General features: G+C 33.9%; 1 long non-coding RNA gene across 1 annotated transcript; it reads left to right on the top strand.

Moving 5' to 3' along the window:
- The first annotated feature begins 272 nt into the window (after positions 1-272).
- Positions 273-489, top strand: LOC115960032. Its single transcript, XR_004085064.1, has 2 exons — positions 273-303; positions 406-489. It is a non-coding gene; the product is annotated as an uncharacterized LOC115960032 (long non-coding RNA).
- The last annotated feature ends 15,936 nt before the right edge of the window (positions 490-16,425 follow it).

The raw sequence follows: 16,425 nt of genomic DNA, 5'->3' as shown, positions 1-16,425 counted from the left end.
ACTAATCCCTTTTGTTCATGATTATTAGGGAACAAAAAAAGTTCAAGGCATGGTCGTAGAGTTACCCTCTACAAAAGATGTGGATTGGGATCTTGAAGCCTTCTTAAAGATGACAAATCTAAAATTGTTCATAATTGATAGCGTTCACTTCAAGCACAGTCTCAAACATCTTCCTAATAACTTAAGATTCTTGATTAGAGAAAGTACCCTTCAAAATCTTTGCCATCAAGTTTTGAGTCAACTGAGCTTGTTAAACTTTGTATGAATTGCAACTACATCGAACGACTTTGGGAAGGAACAAAGGTAATTTAGGAACCCTTATACTTCTTCTTTTTGAAGTATCATTAAACTAAAATATTTTGTAGAAGTTAATTGTTTTGTCTTTTATTTTTTGGCTTTTGACAGTCTTTTGGGAGTTTGCAATTCATCAATTTGAACAAGTCTCAAAAACTTATTGAAACCCCAGACTTCAGCAAAGTCCCAGCTCTTGAATTGGATCTTGAAGTATGTGCTGCTTTATTCTGCACTGTAAAGGAAATCATCATTCATGTCACCGTCCTATGTAATGCTTGTGTAGAAGCATCTTATTTCAATCCCACTTAAGAGTAACATCCTTTCTCTACCTTTTGTTACTGGGTTTTATATATATAAGATTAATGATTTAAAACTCGTTTAATATGAAGCGGCTGTTTAATTATATAAGTTTATACTATAAGACTTTTGTGCTTTTGCCCCTTGATGTACTAGAAAGTTTTTCCACCTTTTTAAAACTTTCATGAATCAAATTATTGACTGAAAGTTGTCCATACCCATTTCAGATTGTGACCAGGCAAAAGCTGAAATGAACCAAATGACCTATCTCTAACTTAATTGGGTTAGACCTTGTTAAAGAGACTCAACAAGAATTAGAATTGAAGGACAGCAATAGACATTAGAGAAACCTGACCATACAACAAACTTGATTATATATTACCAACCATAACATCTGAGGGAAATTTGTCTTAACAGTACTCAGACTTGAGAAGGCAAGCAACTATGTAGACAAGGTTGAAAAATGTAGAAGGTAGCCTGTTTAGGTAAGCCCTCCTGTTGTACTCGCTATCATTGTTGTATTATATCTATTAATTAAGTTTTCTCACATTCTCAAATGTATTAAATTTCACAGTGGAATGATGCTACACTTTGATAATCATTGTCATTCATTTTTGAAAATTTTAAAATTTTTATATAATATTTGGGGTTTCCCTTAGATAAGCCAAAAGAATCTGCATCTTTTAATAGGTATTTAAAGATATCTTTACACTTTGTCTTTGGAAACAGGACTTGGTTAGGGAGCGATACTCTCTTGAAGTTGCTGCTCAATTTTTAGCCACCCCTATCTCAAGGTGAGAAGCTACTGATAAGCTGATATGGCCTCAATGTAACACATAGTTGATATAAGGTCATAATTAAGCTATTATTGAAAGTAGGGGGAATTCAGGTAATGAATTCTCAAGGGAAGGTCATAGCTCTTAGATGGAGATATTTGTGATTCTATGGGGATTGAAGCTTCCTTTGAAGTTTATAATTTTTGTGCGGAAGTTTTGGCATGAAGACTCATTAACACATAATAGTGAAATGAAACATAGTGAGTGATAGTAAGTGTGTGTTATGCAATAAAAAAGAGGAAAACTAGGATTATTTATTCCTGAAGTGCACTCTTGCTTGGGCTGTATTGTTTGGATTAGATTTGAGCATGGAACTAAATTCATTTCTCCTTGCTCTTTGAAGCAGTGGTTGGCTCAATGGATTGAGGATCCAAAATTTTAAAAACAGGAATATTTGGTGTTCTCTAGATTGATGTTTAAGGGTGCAAAAAAATCGGCTTAAGAAGTTCTAATGCTTTGCTTTGCAGGTATGCACAAGTCTTTAATGCACAACAGCAAGATCAGAGTAACTGCAGGAAAGTACCAAGGCAAAAGTGTCCAAGTGTGGTAATTATTGTGGGACACTAGCAGAGATGGAGGGTGGTTTTGGTTATGTAACCAAATCCAGCGCTGGCAGTCTGTTATTGTTCTTCCATATGCAACCAAATGGCATGCAGCTAGATCAGATGCCCAGCTATACAGCTTGGTTTTTGCAGACTTGTTTCAATAATTTGAGAAAGAAGATTCCTTGGCAACTTGCTATGCTGATTGAAGACCTCAATTGCATAAAATTTGGAGAACACTAGTAGTTATATATGTTGCGCATAAGAGAGTCACTGTAGATGTTGGATCCCTGGCTACTCTTGCTTCAAAGTCTTATAAACATTTTTGGACTCTACTACTAGCCAACTCTTCTGACATTATTGTATCAGAAAACCAAACCCAAAAAGAAGAAGAGGAAGTTATCTTTACACCTTTTATGGACTAATTTATGCCTTTGGCATATGTCTGCATGCAATCATTAGAAGCAACAAATCCTTTTCCTCTGCAATTTATTAGTAAGATTTTTCTTTTCTTTCTTTTTTTCCTCCCGTCATCTTCTTTTCAGACATTTAGGAGTTTAGTAGAATATATATAATGTCAAGTTTGAATGGAAATGGGTGCTATCACTTGATTTTCTCATCAGCTTGTATCATTAATAACATTGCTCTTTAATTATGCATGTTTTTACAATATGACTTTTGTGCTTTTGAAATGCTTTTAAGGCTTCTTTCTAACACTGATTTATTTGGTTTAAAAAGTATACTGGCTGTTGCATGCTAGGAATTGTAGAAACCAAGCGGGCAGGTCTATTGTTGATCTTATTGACACAAGTTTAAGTGAGGACATTGAGCTTTGGAACCAGTTATGTAGGTTATAATTACCTTCTAAACTACTAAACTAATCAGACTTCATTAGCAGTACAAAGTAATCAGACATTGCTACTAAACTACCAAACTACTAAACTTGGCTTTAACTACCTTCCCGCTATACTTAACAATCAAATACACAGTCAAGACTCCAATTTGATCAAATTTGTCTTTCTAACTTGCTATGCATGAAAGGAAAATGTTTGAAACAGCAGGACCGGCTATCGTCTATCACATGAAACTCTAGTGTAGTAAAGTTGTACCTAGAAAAAAAATGACTTTAAAAAGTAGCGCATGAGCAAATATGCTAAAAAGATGAAAGCTAAAAACAGATCCAACACGCACTCAGCCAGTCAGCCATTGTATTATAGACTATAGTTCTCATTAACTAGTAGAATAGATTTGTTCTTTCTTTTCTGTTTATCAGTTTTCTCTGATGGGAAGAAGTTCTCATCCTCTACTAATAATTTGGTTTGTTGTGGTAATACTAAGGTTTTAAGTTCTTTAATTCAAAGTCATACTCATATCACAGAGTTACAACACATTGCCAACTGGTAAGAGCTCACATTCCCAAATGATCCTTAAACAAAAACATTAACAACCTCTCATATAACACATAACTCAAATCTAGAAAAACACAATTAAGAACCACCAGGAATCCCCTAACACTGCAAAACGGTATACTACTAATGACAAAGACACAAACTTTAAACAACCAATAGCAAGTAATCAAGAAACTAATAAATGGGTAACCAAAGAAACACAATTTAAAGCAAGTAATCAAGAATTCTCTCAACAGCAAAAAAAAAAAAAAAAAAAAAACCCCACAAAATAGAGACCTAGTAGTTACCTCGACAAGGGAATCATCAATCGTTATCGTCTTGGAACTGTTCAGTGGCTTCCTCTTTGCCCCTCCATGGCGCCGATGACATCAACTTCTTCTTCTTCGCTGTTGTCATTTTCATTCAATTGCTGTTACAGAGAGAGGGGTAGTGTTGTCAGAAATTCGGAATACGTTATAGAAAGAGTTATTACCGTACAGTACATAAACCTATTGTTAACGCTTCTATCACACAAGCTTTATGAAAACCAAAAAGTACATAATGGACTGAAGTGGACCCAATACGACCAAAGTGGATAGAATATAGCGAACGGTATAGAATAGAACCGAAGTGGACCGATAAGTATAGAATAGACCGAATAAGACCAATATGAACAGAATAGGACTGAAGTGGACCGAATAAGACCGAATGGACCCAACTAGACCCAATAGGACCAAATAATTTGGAAGTGAGTTTAATTGGTCAATAGTTTGATTTGTTCAAATGTAGGCTTAATAAGTCTCTATATAATTTAAAAGTCATGATATTTGAAATATCCTAAATTTGCACGAGCAAATATTTTGTTTTTGATTTTAGGGTTAAATACATAGTTGGTCTTTAAACTTTATAGCCTATAAAAAAGTTTAGTCTATAATATATAAAATGATCGCTTTTAGTAAAATGATATGACCAAACTAAAAACAAAGTGTGTAGTGTACATGATTGGCTTAGGTTTGAGAAACTTTTTATTCTATATTGACCTCCTCAAGTCCAAAAATTTCTCACCCAAGCTAACATAACCCAAAATAGCTCTAAAAATCAACTCAACCCAAACTGTAAGGGTCAGATTGGAGCCATTTGGTAAGGTCTAATAAAAAAAAATATATCATTAAATCATTTAAATTCATTATTGAAAAAATTTACAAATTAGCCTAATATTTGAATTATATTAAAAAAACTATCAAAATATTAAAATAAATAAAACCATCAAATTCTCTAAATCTAAAACGAATCAAGTTAACAAATTTAAAATACATAAATTTTTAAAATTATTAAAAAGGAGTTGTGTTATTTGAGTTGAAATGCTAATCCGATACAGACTCACGCCATGCTTGGGGGGAAATTTTTAATTTAAAAAAGATAATAATCAACCAGACCCAAAGGCCAAAGTCATAATTTTGATATATAATTTTACGAGTGGTGTCAGTAGAAAGAAATTATTTAAGCAAAGCTGAACATGAAAATTATCCAACAAGTGGACTAGGTGAAAAAATGTGGGTTACGAAGGACATTTACAATTAGTAATGGTTAGATCTTAACCGAATTCTGTCTGAGAGAAGCGGCGGAAGGTTACGAAGCGAAGAGAACCCGTGAAGACTATGATGGGGCTGGAAGCTCTAATGACAAAGCTCACCCAAAAAGGATTGCAAGACTCCTAGAAATTATGGCCCATGGTAACTCTGACTGTGAGGAGTCAAGTGAGTACAAAGACTGTAGTGAAGTCTGAAGAGCTAAGTGAAAGTGACCTTGAAGGTTAATCAACTTTTTTCCCTGTAAGTCACTGTCTTCTTAACTCAAGCTCTGTTCGTTGCTACAATTTCTTTTTCTTGTGTAAACATATTCATGGATTGCCCACCATGTGTTTGATTAGAGTTTTTAATGAGACTCCTAGAAATTTGACTAAGACGAACAAAAGATTGCAACAAAAAGCTTCTTCTTGTTGTTTATAAAGCAGAGAAATAATCTGCTTGAAAGCAAGTATACATCAAAACTGGAAAGCTTTTGCTGCCAAACGTACTGGTTTATTGTTTTTTCTTTCCATTTAAAGTTATACTTCACTCCCTCAAACTTTCATTAAGCATAGAAACTCTCCACAAAGTGCAACACACACACACTGAATCAGAAGCAAAATGAGTTGAGAGGAGAGAGAATTAGAGAGAGGGAAAGATATATGAGAGCAAGGTCTTGCAGAGTTCCCTCTCCTTTGCTTGACAAAATGCCCTCAGTAACACTGCCACATCCTCTCGTTTTTACCAACCCAAGGTGCTTTCTCCATAAGTGTTCTGTCAAGCGAGTGGAGGCATCTCTGAACTCGTCCCCATTCCTGACATAGGCCCATACTTTGGGCGGCAGAATCAAAATCTTAGCTTTGTGGATATAATGTCCATAATTTAGACTCTTCGCTATGCCATTTTCAATCCCATACCCCTACACATATTGCGCAGCTGTTGCTTAACCAAATGTCTTTCCTCCTACATTGACATATGGTCTGCACCACCATTCCACATGTTATGCAAACGCTTGATCTAACCATTACTAATCCTTTGGTGGGGCTGCCTTTCTGTCTCTTCTTTTCTACAATGTTAGTGCCTCTGAGTTTGATAGGTAATGTTTTTCTCAATCCTCCTTTTGCTTCTAGGTTCCCAAATCTAAGGATTCTAGTACTTAGATAACAGGCGGCAAACTCTGAATCTTGTACTCTTTTCTTCTTGTGCTGCTTTGGTTTCAATGTGCGAAAAAAGAATGGAAAGACAAAGCTTTTTGTTGGTGTTTTAAACAGAAGTAGAAATCATGCGCCGGAAAGCAAGTAAACATCGACACTGGAAGCTCTCACTGCCAAAGGTATATTGATTTATTGTTCTATCCCATGTTTTTTTCTTACATTCAGAATTAGGCTTCTGGGTTGTCCTTATTTAGAAGTCCATAAACACAAGCTCATTAGTAAAGTCATGAGAGATAGACAGGTAGTTCAAAATGAATAAAATTGAATTCTAATTTGTATATATTTCCTTCTTGTCCTTTCCATATATTATGGTTTGCTTTATGTTAAAGTATGCAAAGGGGTTTTACTTATTTGGAACTTTTAAAAGGCTTTTTTTTTTTTTTTTTGGTTTGATCTGTCCAACAAAATAAGAATCTCTTGTACAGCTATTCTAAAAAGCTAAAATCATATGCTTCCATTTTGTCAGTCACCAAAAAAAAAAAATTTGTTGTGAATGGCTACATATTACTTGATTGTTAGACTTGATTTATCATATCAGTGATTTACCATGAGAGAAGTATCTTTTTGCAAACATTAATATATAATATTGAATGGTAAGTATTACTAAATGGCCTTGGCCATGTCCTGCTTTTATTTTTAAAGTTAGGAAATCACCATAAACTTCATTCTTCCATGTGATACTTGTGCAGAAGCATTGGTGAGTCCTCAATAATATTTGAATCTTATTTAGAACAGACATATCTTTTTCCTCTGCTTTTTCATGGTTATATTATTCTTTCTTTCTTTCTTCTGTTTTGTTTTGTTTTTTTTCCCAGACATTTAGGAGTTTAATAGGTTACATCATATATGTGTGTTTGATGTCAAGTTTTGATGGAAATGGGTGCTGCCACATGTAAGTGCCCTGTTAATTTGTAATATAGATGGCTAAAAACTCCTTTTATGCAGGATTGTTCAGTTTAATTATATTGGTTTACTGATAAGCTGATATGGCCTCATACAACTCCTAAACATGGTGAGTGAAACTATATCTTATGCTATGAGGAAGAGGAAAACTTGGATCATTTATTCCTGAAGTGTAGTCTTTCTTGGGCAGTAGGGTTTTGGTCAGATTAGACCCTTAGAACTTTGTGCATTTATCCTTGCTCTTTGAAGCAGTTGTTGACTTAGTGAATGGAGGATCTACATTTTCAATAGCAGGAATATGTGATGTTCTCTAGATTGGCATTTAAATGATAGGTAACATTTGTCTTTTGAAGAGTAATTATATATAAGCTTAAATTGGACTTTGGTTTGATTGAAGAATTTTTACTTAGTTTGAGGCATGGTAGTCTATTACTGAATAACTCATGTATACTTCTTTTCGTAGTAGATTTCTCTCAAACACTTTTTTTTTTTTTTAATCGACCCTATTAACAAGAATTAGGTGTCAACAAAGCTATATATTGCTAGTAGGAAAACTTTGGGAACACCTTAATATATTATATATGATATGAATATACAGTCATCAAAGTTAATATTTTGCTATCTTTATCTTCTTTGTAGGCATGAATCAATGGTTATCCAAGAAATCCTCAAAAGGATATCAAGCGAATTGGATCTTATAATCCAAAGTACTATTTCCAACGACCTTGTTGGAATAGAATCCCGTGTGAAGGAACTGTTGGATTTATATGTAGATGAAGCATCGGGTGGTGTTGGCTTTGTAGGGATTTGTGGAATGGGTAAAACAACTCTTGCACAAGGAATTTCTAAGAGAATTTCTGGTAATTTTGAAACCTCCAACTTTATTGCTAATGTTAGAGAAGAAACTAAAAATCAAAGTCTAATTTCTTTGCAAAAATAACTTCTTTCTATGATTCTCATGTAAAGTACAATAAATATATGGAATGTTAGTATGGGAATCGGTGTTATACAGAGTAGACTACGCAATAAAAAGTTTCTTATTGTTCTTGATGACGTGGATGAAAAAGAACAACTAGAAGCACTATTAGGGAAATGTGATTGGTTTGGTCTTGGGAGTAGAATTATTGTAACAAGTAGAGATAGCCATTTGTTGTGAAAACATGGAGTTGATCATGTATATACAACTAATGGGTTGAATGATGATGAGGCTTTGGAGCTTTTTAGTTGGAGAGCTTTCAACAAACCCCGTCCTAAAGAAAATTTTGTGGCTTTTTCTATGGAGTTTGTGAGTTACGCTAAAGGCCTTCCTTTAGTTCTTAAAGTTTTAGGTTCTTCATTAATTGGTAAAAGATTTGAGGTATGGAGAAGTGCTCTAGATTTCCTAAAAGCAAAACCTAATAGAGACATTTTGAATATACTTCAAATAAGTTATGATGGGCTAAGAGGTATAGAGAGAGAGCTGTTTTTAGACATTGCATGTTTCTTCAAAGGAGAGAAAAAAGTTTGCATAAGAGAAATTCTAGAAAGTTTTGGTTACTACCCAGACTACAATATTGAAGTCCTTCTCCACAAGGACTTCAATATTGTAGTCTGGGTAGTAACCAAAACTTTCTAGAATTTCTCTTATGCAAACTTTTTTGAATATTGAAGTCTGGGTAGTCCTTGTGCTTATTTATCAAAAAAAAAATATTGAAGTCCTTGTGGATAAATCTCTCATAACCATTGATGAAGAGGGAACTTTGTGGATGCATGATTTGCTACAACAAATGGGTCATGAAATTGTTTGTTGTGATTCTCGTGAATCCCTCAGAGAGCCTGGTGAATGTAGTAGGTTACGGATGTATGAGAATATCATTAATGTATTGAAGAACAATACTGTAAGTTGACAAATCTAACCCTGAATATATATATATATATATATATATATATTCTTACAAATTCTTTCTAATTATTCTAATCTCATTATTCCTGATTATTGGGGAACAAATTCTGTTGAAGTCATAATGCTAAACACATATAAGTTACTAAGATGATTTGTATTAGCATGTTTGAGGACATTATTATTGTAATTCTCATAAACCAACAAACTTTAGAATCAAATTGCAGTTAGTGAATGTTAATCAAAAGTTCAACCATGTGGATAATTTCAAATCATTCCAAGTTTTTGATATATCAAAATATCAGAAACATTGCTGATAATTGATAAATCCATGGGTTTACTGAAAACAATATGCATCAGCATTGGTGATATTTTCTGGTAAAGTGCTTAACTATGAGTGTTAGGAATCTGAGCTTGTATATATATGTGCAATCACCATCTAAATAAAAAGGTCTCACGATAGACAATCTTCAAAGCAAAAACAAGTCTGATGTTATCTGTCACCAAAACATTGCTGTCAATGACTCAATTATTAGACCTGCCACATAATAAAATGTGGAATTGTAACTATTAGTAAATAGCCTTTGTCATGTGCTCCTTGTATTCTGCAATGTATGGAAACCATCATACATATCATTGTTCTATGTAATGCATGTGTAAAAGCCTTTGTGAGACCTTAGTAATATTTCAATCCCATTTGAAAGTAACAAATCTTTTTTCTCTGCTCTTTGTTACTTAGATTTTTCTTTTCTTCCTCCCCCAGCCCACCCCTTTCTTCTTCTTTCTGGACGTTTAGGAGTTTCATATATGATGTTGGTTGAGTTTGAAAGAAAAAGGATGCTGTAGTATGAATTTCCTCATCAATCTGTAATATTAAAAGTTTAAAACTCTTTTAATTTGTATCAAGACTCTTTATTTATGTAAGTATTTACTATACGACTTGTGTTTTGCCTCTTGATGTACTTGATGGTTTTTCCACCTTTTAATAATCTTCATTCCCACTTAAGACATCAAACAAACTAAAAGACCTATCCCCAAGTCGTATTATAATTAGGTTATACCCTGCTAAAGAGAATCAACTAGAATTAGAATTATAGTACAGAAGTAGACAGTAGAGAAACCTGAGCATATGACAAACTAAATCATAAATTACTAACCAAATCATCTGGTGCATATTCGTCTTTACAGTAATCAGACTCGAACAGGCAAGCAACTGAGTAGTTGAGGTTAAAAATTGAAGGTAGCCTGATTAGCTCTCCTGTTCTAGTTCTTTGGTGTATTACATCTAGATTTGAAGTATCATTCCCTTTGGTTTTGTTATTCTAATCCTGATGTATTATCTTTCATTGTGGAAAGATGCTACACTTTGAGAATCATTCAAATATATGTATATGAATAATTGTCATTCCTTTTTTGAAAAATTTATATTATTGCATTATCTTGAAGTCAAAAGAATCTGTATATGTTAATAGGTATTTAGAGTTATCTTTGCACTGACTTGGAACAGGACCTGGTTAGGGAGCTATACTCTCCTGAAGTGGCTGCTCAAATTTTATCTACCCCTATCTTAAGGCAAGGTGTTACCGATAAGCTGATATGGCCTCATGTAATGCGTGGTCGATATGAGGTCAAAATAGGCTAACAATTGCTGCAGGCATTGGAAGTAAGGAAAATAAGACAATTGATTCTAATTTAAGGGTCATAACTCTTAGATGGAGAAATCTTGTGGATCATGAAGCTTCCTTTGAAGTTTGAAGTTATTTTATTTATTTATTTTGTGGAAGTTTTGGCATGAGGACTTAACCAATTAAAACAGAATAGTGAAAATGAAACATAGTGAGTTATAGTAGTTGTGTCTTATGCAATGAGGAAGGGAAAAACTTGGATCATTTATTCCTGCAGTGCTGTCTTGATCTGTATTGTTTGGTTCAGAATTGACCCTTAGAACTGAGTTCATTTATCCTTGCTCTTTGAAGCAGTGATTGCCGCAATTGATGGAGGATTTTAACCTTTCACAAACTGGAATATGCATGTGATGTTCTCTAAAATGATGTTTGAGGGTACAAAAATGTCTGCTTCAGAACTGCTAATGCTTAGTAAAGCTCTGTTTTGCAGGTATGTATAAGTCTATAATGCACCAGGCAGATCAGAGTAACTGCAGGAATGTACCAAGGCAAGTGTGTCTAATTGTGGAGGATTGCTAAGTGTTGCTTTGAGGGACACTGGCAGAGAGGGTATGAATGGGTTGATTTTGCCTGTAGCTATATCAAGCACTGGCAGGAAAATTTTTGGTAGGTGGTTGCAGTTCTGCCATATGCAACCTTGGCAGGCAGCTAGATGCCTGGCTGTTCGAAAAGCATTAACTAAGGCTATACAACTTGCTTTTTGCAGATTTGCTCCTTCAATAAGTAGTAGAGGAGTGGTGGAACTCTGTTTGGGAAAGATGGCTCCTTGGCTGACCATGCCCATTTCACATGATGGAACGAACCAAAAGACCTATCTCCAAATAGTAACTTGATTAGGCTATATACCATCATATAGACTCAAGTAGAATTAGAATTAAAAGACAGCAGTAGACAGTAGAGAATTCTGACCATACAACAGGCTAAACTATAAATTACTAACTCTGTCATCTGGTGCATATTCATCTTTACAGTAATCAAACCCAAGCAGGCAAGCAACTGTATAGACAAGGTTGAAAAATGGAGAAGGTGGCCTACTTGGATAGGTAAGCCCTCTTGTTCTAGTCATTTTTGTTGTTGTATTATTATATCTAGAATTTAAGTTTTCTCATTGGTCTTTTTATTTAGCCTGACATATTATGTAACGACCTTGCCCTAACTAAGTAGATATTGTCCTCTTTGTGGCCTATACCCATAATGGTTTTGTTCTCTCCCCAAAGCACACAACAATGGAGAAAAAGGCTTCTACACATTAAAGGGAGATCACTCCTTATAAACACATCCCCATGGAACCCCACATCGCCTAGGGAAGCACATGGGGATGCGTTTATAAGGAGTGATCTTCCTTTAACGTGTAGAAGCCTTTTTCCCCATTGCTCTGTGCTTTGGGGGAAGAACAAAAGCGTAAGGGATATGGGCTCCAAAGTGGACAATATCTACACAATTGAGGCGGGGTCATTACATATTATATTTCATAGTGGAAAGATGCTATATCATTGCCCTTCTTTTTAGAAGTATTTACAATTTTTTTTGTTGTTGATATTTTGCTTTATTCTTAAGGAAGTAAAAACAATATGCTTTTGTTAGTAGGTATTTGAACTTAACTTTACACTTAGACTTGGAAACAGGACCTGGTTAGGGAGCTATACACTCCCGAAGTGGATGCTCAAATTTAGCTTGCTGTATCTGAAGGTGAGGAGTTTCTGATACACTGATATGGCCTCATGTAACACATGGTCAATGTGCAGTCAAAATAGGCTACCAATTGATGCATGCATTGGAAATAAGGGAAACTCAGATAATGGATTCTCATCGTAGGGTTATAGCCCTTCTTTGAAGAAATCTGTGGAGCTTGAAGCTTCCTTTGAAGTTAAGAGTTTTTGTTTGGAAGTTTTGGGAAGAGTACTTAGCCATAGAAACAGAATAGTGGAAATGAAACATAGGATCCGTTTGGATTGAGTTTATTTTTGCTGAAACTAAAAACACTGTAGCAAAATAATTTTTAAATGTGTGAATAGTATCGTGGGACCCATTTTTAATGAAAAAGTTGCTGAAAAGTGAAATTTGTGGGTCCATAAACAGTACACAAATGCACTGTTCACAGTTGACTTGGTCAAATAGTGCGGCTGAAAATTAAAAAAAATAAATAAATAAACTGGAAAACGCAACATTGTATTTCAGCCACTTTCAGCGCAATCCAAACGCCCTCATAGTGATTGATACTGTGTCTTATGCAATGAAGAAGAGGAAAACTTTGATAATTTATTCCTGAAGTGCAGTCTTGCTTGGTCTGTATGGTTTGTGTCAGATTTGACCCTCAGGACTGAGTTCATTTGTCCTTCCTCTTTGAAGCAATGGTTGGCTCAGTAAACAAAGGATCCAAATTTTCATTAACAAAAATCTGTTATGATCCCCAGATTGTTTATCATAACTCTGCAGGCCTTGGGTATCACTGCAATAAAGTGATGTTTGAGGGTGCAGAATAGTCTGATTATGAAGTGATAATGCTCAGTAAAGCTTTTGTTTTGCTGGTATGCACAAGCCTATGATGTACAAGTGGTGGGTCAGATTAATTGTAGGAGTGTATCAGCAAGAGTGTATCTAGTTGTGGAGGGATAGCAGGTGTTGCTGACAGTTAAGGGGCACTGGCAGAGAGAGTGCAAATGGGTTGGTTTTGTGCCTATGCAGCAAAATCATGTTTTAGCAGGAAAACCTTTCTGCCACTTGCAACTGAATGGAAGCTTGACGCCCAGTTGTTCGAAAAGCATTAACTAAGTCCATACAGCTTGGTTTTTGCAGACTTGTTTCAATAAGTACTGAAGGAGTGGAGGACCTCCGTTTGGGAAAGAAGGTTCCTTGGCAACTTCATGCGATGATTGAAGACCACAAGTGCATAGAAGATGGAAAATGAAGAACACTAGTAGTGTATATATGCTGTGCATAGGAGAGTCACTGCGACAAGGGCCTGGCTACTCTTGCTTCAAAGGAGCTTCTTTTGGAGCTTGCAACTTTATTACTAGGCAACTCTTCTGGTATTACTGTATCAGAAAACCAAAAAAGTTGTCACTACAGATTTTTTAGACTAATTTATGGCTTTGTAGTGTCTGCATTTTAAGACATTATAGAAGATATTCGTTTCTTTCTGAGAAAATCTATGTAAAATTCTCCTGTTAATTTAAATAAGGGCATTTCAATAAACTATAAAATGGCTCTAGCTGAGTAAATCTTATATACATTTTTTTAATCGTGGAGTTTGGACTTGTCCTTCTTTCTTTCTTCTTTCTGACTTTGAGCATCGCCATGGCATGATTGGCACCAACGAGTAATGACAACTCTGTGAGAGAGTTCATGTGATGTTATAGAAATAGTCGTTACTCTTTAGAACTAATTAAGAGTGACCATGCTGTTTTGTTCTATAGAATTTGTACTATAGTCCATCTTATCTGCTACTCAAAAAGCAAAGACAAAAAATTCAAACCTGACAACAAATATGAGTAAAATGTGACCTTCCCAAATTGTCTTTAAAAAAAAATCCCAATTTATCAAAAAAAAAAAAAAAATGTAAAATCTATTTAGAAACGACCAGGAACTTCCCAACACTGCAAAACGGTATACTATTGACATAGACTGAAAGAAATGAACTTTAAAATAATTAATAGCAAGTAATCAAGAAAAATAATAAATTGGGTAATATAATAGAGATATGGTAGAGAGAAACTCAAAAAGACAATAACTTTGATTTTTTTAGGATTGGGATAGGTAAGAGAAAAGCAAACAAAGATAAAATATGGTAATAAATAGTAAAGGCAATATCAATCAGGAAACTTTCTACAACTTTCCTTAACTCTCCAACTTAACTACTATAATAGTTTTCCTCTTCAATTATTGTCTCTCTATTTTTTTTTTCTTTCTCAAACTGAGCACACGGAATTTTTCTTTTTTTTTTACCGGCAATTGTTTGTTTCAAGCCTATTCGTCTCCTTGACCTTGACAACGTGGTCCGCATCCTCAAGGTCCTGTCTATTCTCTTATGCAATGTTTTGTGCGAATTCTCTGTTTTCTTTCTTCTTCTTCTTTCTTTTAAAAAAAAATTATATTTAGTTTGTGTTTCAATTTCTATTTGGATGACGAGAAAGCAGAGGGAAAGGGGAGGAACATAAATATTTTTTCCTGGATTTTGTGTCTCATTTTTGTTTTATCTCTGATACAATTTATACTTACCAATTGTGATTGGCAAATTACAAAAGTTTTTCTCTTACTATTATTTGAAAAAAGTTAACTGGTAAAATTAAATGGATGCATCATTTTAGTTTTGATAAATTACTTATTTGGTAATACTTATTAGAATATACACGAAAATAACAATAATAGTGTTTTAAACCGAGTTTATAATACATTACATAACCATAGTACAACTACAAAATGACATAACCTTTGAAGTTGTAGACTAAGGTTATAAACAGTGGACACTAGACACATACAACCAATGTGGGATAAACATCCCTATTTTTTTAGTAAATAATAATACTTATTAGAACACACATAAAAATAGTAATAATAGTGTTTTAAACCGAGTTTATAATAAATTGCATAACCAGAATACAACTATAAAATGGTTTAACCTATCAAAAAAATTATTACCAAAAAAAAAAAAAATTTATCACAATCTATCAAATTTGGTCCTTAATTTCAAGTGTGTTAGATGGTATGTGTATTGCCATATCCATATGGAATTAAAATTTAAAAAAAAAAAAAAAAAAACCGTTTATGGTTTTGAAGCTGGGATTGTAAAATTCCCACAATAGTGTTATGGAAAAATTCAATATTTTCAATATCCCTTTAATTATAGCAAAATAACATGGGTATTAAAACGAAATTAATGTGGCTTTGGACCAAAAAAAAATTTTAATTCAAGTTTTCCGTTTAACCCACGAAAAACAATAGCACAAGGGACAAAGTACATATCACGGAAATTTAATGGAGAAACTGCTATGTTCTAAAGTAAAAGGAACTCAAGGTTTTTGTTAGTCAACCGATGCTTTCGGTGTTTTTCTAAATTTTTAAAAAACAAAAACAATTCTTTTTTGTTTGTTTGTGTTTTTAACTAAGATATTTATGGTTCAAAATTCTTTTTCTCAACTATTGATTTTTTTTAACACTATTTTTATTTTATATTTCATGCTGAAAAGTTAAATTTGTACCAATGTTCCCCCCCCCCCCCCTTCTCTTTTTGTGGTTTATATATTCTGATAACAGTCTGCCTAGGTAATTGACAAAAAATAATGTGTCCATGTAATCAATAGTGGACATAAAGTGTCCATCATTTATACTTGCACAAATAAGTATGCAGTGAAATTGAGTATAAAATTAGATGCTATCCTATAATTTTATGAATAGTATTATAAGAACTACAAGTTTTACTATATTGATCTTACAAACAAAATTGTTACAATTAGAAATAGACAATTTAAAATTCAGTTATAAAATAGTTGAAATCTTTGTAAACTTCATTAAGTAAAACTTGTAATATTTTTATCATTTTTTTTTAATTTTATTGTTTAAGTAATCATAGGAACATAATATATTGGCAACAAAACTTAGGTAATATTAGTTTTAGTGGCCACTACTTTTTTTTTTTTTTTTTTCACCAAATAACAACTTACAATTTGTCGTGAAATTGCAGTAATATAACATTTATCTTATCGATCAGCTAAACTTCACTGGGTCATCGTTTTGCTAAAATATTCTAGGAAGGGACGGACACCTTGCACGCCTACTCCACTCTACCTAAAAACAAAAACGCAAAAAATACTTGTGTTGAG

Source organism: Quercus lobata, chromosome 9, assembly GCF_001633185.2.
Source record: "Quercus lobata isolate SW786 chromosome 9, ValleyOak3.0 Primary Assembly, whole genome shotgun sequence".
Lineage (NCBI taxonomy): Eukaryota > Viridiplantae > Streptophyta > Magnoliopsida > Fagales > Fagaceae > Quercus > Quercus lobata.
This window is presented reverse-complemented; position numbering and strand designations above follow the sequence as displayed.